Raw genomic sequence first — 6,000 nt, forward strand, 5'->3', positions numbered from 1 at the left:
ACAGGTTTTATATTGGGTCATTGCTTCATTCTACTGATCTTTAACATTCAGTCCACATGTTTCTTCTTCATTATGTTTTACACAGCTGGGATTGCTTTGTCATAATTCATGATGTTGTTGGTTTTCGTTTGTTGCAGGTCATGTGTCCTACATGCCTTTACTCGGGGATGGCAATGGCAAGCAAGCATGATCCTCAAATTGACCCCTTTGATTAGAGGTGCATTGCATGATTGTCTCTCGCCATCAGCTGAAAAACAAAAATGTCCTGTTAGTTGCATCTTCAAGCTGGCTGTAAGCGTTCCTATACATAACTTATGGCGTACCTGAAAGAGTCATGTCTTTGCATCTCTAGCATGCACTGATTAATGTTTACTTAGATGTCCAGATCTTATGCTTACAATGCTTAGAAGATTGTTGACAGAAACATCATACCTGCCTCGGTATGCATAAATCCTTTTGTACTATGAGAATAATACTTTTCGGCAGCTGCGATTTTGTATTTTATCTAATGATCTTTCAACTACTACAGGCTGATGGCACAAGCTTGCATGAATCTCCTGTCTATTTGGCTACTGTTATTGAGTAGTTGGTAGCTGAGGTTTTGGAGCTGGTTAGGAATGCTGCTAGAGACAATAGAAGCCCCGCATCATTCCAAAGCGTGTTCTTTTGGCTGTCAGAAATGATGAGCAGCTTGGGAAATTGCTGGCTGGTGTGACAATTTCAAGTGGTGGTGTTTTGCCAAACATAAACTCTGTTCTCTTGCCTAAGAAGTTTGAGGAAGCTTCAAAATCTCCAAAAAAGGATTGATTGGGTTGGGATGAATGCTTGGGCCTCACTTTGTAATTTAATGCATTTTTTGGAAAAAAAAATTTAAATTTTTAATTTTGGTTTTGGTGTTGGGATGGTCTTTATTGCTTTCTTTTCTTTTTCTATATTTTGTAAATAATCTTACTGTCGAGGTTTAGATGTATGTGCTTCAGCAAAAGAATACAATAGATGTTATCATTGGATCTCCATCAATGAAGTTTCTCTAGGTTTTAAATAAATAAATAAATAAAGCAGGGTTTAAAATCGCTTTTCAAATCTGACCGTTGGAAACGGAACGGTTTAAAACCGTTCCTAAAGTACCATCCCTGAAATTTGGAAGTGCCTAAAACGGTTCTGAACCATTCCTGTTTTTCTACGACGCCTCATTCAGGAACGGTTTTAAGCCGTTCCTGAAGAATGGCAATTTTGGTGTAGTGCAATGACATTTATGTGAAATTAAGCTGGATTCATTTTCTAATATCATGTTAGGGTGTGATCCCAAAAATAAGGCAGGCTCAAAATTCAAAGTGAGCTACTCCACAAACTAGTGGGGCTGGGGATGGGGATGATGACCATTAAAACCTTACCGATACTCACCCTGATCTTTAATAAGCCATCCAACTAGTTCATGAGGTGATTCACACCATGATTAAGGGAAAATACAAATATCATGCTCATCCAAAACTTATGTTGGCCCCATTGAGGTTTTAAGGTGGATGTTTAGTCCTCATCATTTCTTCTGGTGTGACCAACTTGAGTTTTGGATCTAATTTATTTTTAGGTTCACATGTTGAATTATCTATCAAAATGTATGCAAAAAGTGAATGTCACACAAACATCTTAGTGGACCCTAGAGCTGGGCATCAAGACGAGTCGGACTAACTTAGGGCTAACCCGACTCGATCCGGTTTTGAAATAGGCCGACCCGACTCGTTACCGAGTCCAGCATGCCTGACCCGATTTGAGTTCAGGTATGCCTTGGACTAATTCGGATTGAGTCCGATCTGGTCACAAGTACTGAGTCGGGTTGGGTGTAGCGGGTATCCACTAGCTGAAATCACAACTCAAAATCTAGATTCACTTGCCATAATTGCAGCCTCTCCATCAGCTGCACGGCATCTCAGATCTGAAACGTCAAATCTGAGTTTTTTTTTTTTTTTTTTAATATACATGTATGAGTCGAGTTTCAGATCGAGTCGAGTCAATAACGAGTTGGTTTGAGTTCGGATTGGACGAAGTCAACTTGATTTGGATCGACTCACCCACTTGGTTTGGATCGAGTCAGAGGAGTTGAGTCATCCCATGCCCAGCTCTAGTGGACCCTACATAGCTTTGGGTTACATGGGCTCCGGCTGTGTAATCAAGGGTTACACACAACTCATGTCCATCCTTGGTTGAATTCACAAAACGGATCCCATCTTATCAGTAGAGTATGGAAAATCCTGCTCACAGCTTGGGCCTTACCTTTTATGGTGACTGGAGAGCAAATCTAATGAGACTTCTTACTCCGTGAACCATTCCATCAGCTTGAATCCAAACCATTGGTCAATCTTTTTTTATAGTGCATCTTTTTTGTACACGTATAGCAGTGCACCAAATAGGCCGAAAGCCTGATTTTGGGCCCATTAACATTGGATGATCCAGATAAGTGGCTTGGATCGCATACATTGGTACATGCAGTATGGTTCATAGAGAAAATAACTCCACAAAATCAGTGAACCTGGGCACTTGAGTTTTAATAAGCACAAACGTACAATAAATTTGGTGGACCGCTCCATCAAGGACCACTTTTTGTGGCCCTTAATAGTGTGGAATGGCAGAAAATCATCCACTATATTCATAAATGATGAGGATGATTTGTTCTAATGCTAGGTTGATCTACTAATTAGCTGTAACCTTCATAAATGTTTAAACCATCCACCATATACACAACTCCACGGTGAACATGAACGGAAGTAGTCCTTACACGTGGAACTAGAAATTGTGTCCTGATGCATCCGAGTGTGAATAGATGTCCTGATCGCCCAGATGGTTAGATGATCCTAAAAACTGACTTGATGGGGCCCACTACTGATGAGGGGCGTATCATGAAACTTCTAGATGGAAGATATTCATCCAATATCTGATTTTTCATGGATGTATGTTTTCTTAGCGTGCTCTATGTTTTTATACAGTTTTTTTGTGGGTTGTGGTCGTGTGTTTTTTGTAGAGGACTGCTAATGGAACTAATGAAAGTGTTAGGATCCATGATTGGAGAAATTTTAGAGTTAGAGAGAGCTATCTCCCACACAAACTATTTATGACCAATAAACCCTAATGAAGTGGCTCAATGGACCAAAAGTCCAAAGTTGAAGAGGCTCAACTTTTTTTTTAACACACACTCACCCCTCCCCCACACACACACTCTCGTGCACTTGTACTACAAGGGGTGCTTGAACTTGTGACCTCGTGTTGAAACTCCAGATAGTCTACTACTGAGGCATGACAACAGGTGCCAAAAGACTCAACTTACTTCAACACTTCCCTTCAAGCTGGAGTATAAATATGTACATGCCCAACTTAAATACAATATCACAAAAATGAGAAGAGATAACCGCCTTGCTAAGAACAACTAAGTGATCCTTCGAAGAAGAAATATGAGAAAGAGAAATGAGACTCACAATAAGCCTTTCGTGAACAAAATAATAGTCGACTTCAAAATGTTTTATTTACTTGATAAACACATGATTGGAGCTAAGTTGGACAGCTGCTCACTTATCACGAAGGGCTGATTGGATACCACCAAATAAGTTACTTTTTCTACTTACAACAATAAATAACTTATTTGAGATAAGTAAGTTTGGTTTAAGATCAATTATAAATAACTTTTTTTACTTATATGAACTTAAACACTTCAGCTTAGCTTAATAAGTAGTAACCATCTAATAAATGAACATTTTATTTTATTTTTTTCACTCAAGTGAAGCTGTTGAATCTTTTTTCTTCCGTTTATGCCACACTTTAGAATTGATATGGATGCACGAATATTTAATGCCTCAAGAAGCAAATCACCCATCGTGTGTGTAACTAAGGGCCCATTTGGATACCACCAAATAAGTTACTTTTGCTACTGAGAGCAGTAGTAAGTGACTTATTTCAGATAAATAAGTTTGGTTTATGATTAGTTACAAGTAACGTTTTTACTTAAAATTACATAATCACTTCAGTTAATTTTTTTAGCTTTTCAACTTTTCATTAGTTGTTGAAGAGAGACATTAGGAGAGACGAAAAAGGGAAGCTGATAAGTATGTTGTTTGCCAAACATACTTATCTTCTTAATAAGTAGAAACTAAGATAAGCTACTTGTGGAAAAAGTAGCTTATCTTAAGCAACTTACGATCCAAATGGGCCCTAAGTGATCAAAAGTTCCTTTTTCCTTTTTCTTTTTTTTAAAAAAATATTGTTTTGTTTAAACAAATCTAGTGTGATTCACATAAAGGTTTTAATAATTTGATGAGTCCCGCACAACTCATCTGATTCAGACTTAGACTCTACATAGTTGTGACTTGGCTCACAACCGAATTGAGTCGGTCCAAGCCAGCAGACCAATAAAACCATGTTCAAATTGCCGTATTTTTTCAGCATAAGTGTGAAATAAAAGAAAATAAATATATTTTTTTTCTAAATAGAAAATAATCCATGTCATGGTGTTTGTGTCGCGGCTTACTTTGTCGCCGGAACTGATATTGGAAAATTTACCATGAAAGCAATTGGCGACGATCGCACGCTTAATAAAAACATCCATTTCTGTCCATCGTCCAATTTGCACAACATTAACAAGCTTGCCTCCATTTGGGAGAAAAAGATTCGAAGAATGCTCCCGCGAGTCACCGTCACCGAAGATGATCTACTTGCATCAGCCCAAGGTCCACAGGGACTCCTCTAAGTACCTCCTGAGTTTTTTCTTAGAGAAATACTACAGCAATTCACATGAGAGATTGCACATGCATTCCTAAACACATGTTAGTGCAGCACTGGTGTGATATTGGGCCATTGATAAGGTTGGACAGATGAACACAACGGAACAGGTTGATTTTTAGGCCAAGAACATTCACAATGTGGCCCACCTGATGAATGGCTCTGATATAGGGCAAGTGCGTCATGTTGGTACACATGCATGGATTACCTCTTGGACCCTCTAGTGGGAATTGTCTCAGCATTTCCAATGGATAACCTGGGTTTGGCTTTAGCATGGATTTTAATCAAGTCATGATGGGCCAATTCAAACCCAACATTCAAAATTTTAATTTTGAATTGTTGGGGGATAATCCATTGACAACCATACATATGGATTAAATTTTCTTCAGGTAATGATATAATACCACGTGATGGTATTATCACCAATAAAAAATTATAATGTGCGCTTGACAGACATGGGACGCACAATGAAATAGTGACATTATCATTTATACATGAAAATTTTAACCTTTTCACTATGCATCTCATATCTATCACATGATTGCCGCTACTACCATAATAGCCTATTACAACCAGAGATGGGAGTGATGTCCAAAATCTCTCAAGACTTTACATATACTATTCTAAGTGGTGCAGTTTTCTTTAAGAAGTGTTTTTAAGAGTATGCATGGAGTACTTTAGTTGGTCTCAGCACCCTTTTACAGTACTACATGGTTTAGGTATATCTCCCACTCATTTCTAAATATTAGTCATTTATACATTTGTTTGTAGAGAATTGTATTCCGCAGAGCATTGTAGCGGCGTTCACCCATGACATTTTTATAAAGGGCTGTCAAATCAATTACTGTTTGGACAACACAAACGACATCGAAGCAAGCTCTCTCTACCCAGACATCCCTTTTCAAACCATTGACCAGTGCTTCGATGACTACATTGTTAAGATCCAAGATCAGATTACCAATGACGGGATCGACGCACCAACCAATCATGTTGTTAAGATCCACGATCAGAGAATCAATGACGCGATCAACACTCCAAAAAATCATGTTGTTAAGATCAAAGATCTGCCATGCGATGAATGGACCAATGCACCTAATGGTTGCATTGTTAAGATCAAAGATCAGCCAAAGGATCAGCTGATGGATGATGGGATTAACCCACCAAATTCTATGGTGGAGAGAGTAGCCATCACAGCAACATGTGCTTGATCAACTTCTTCATGGGCCTTAAGAAGCT

Source organism: Magnolia sinica, chromosome 7 (assembly GCF_029962835.1).
Source record: "Magnolia sinica isolate HGM2019 chromosome 7, MsV1, whole genome shotgun sequence".
In the NCBI taxonomy this organism is placed as follows: domain Eukaryota; kingdom Viridiplantae; phylum Streptophyta; class Magnoliopsida; order Magnoliales; family Magnoliaceae; genus Magnolia; species Magnolia sinica.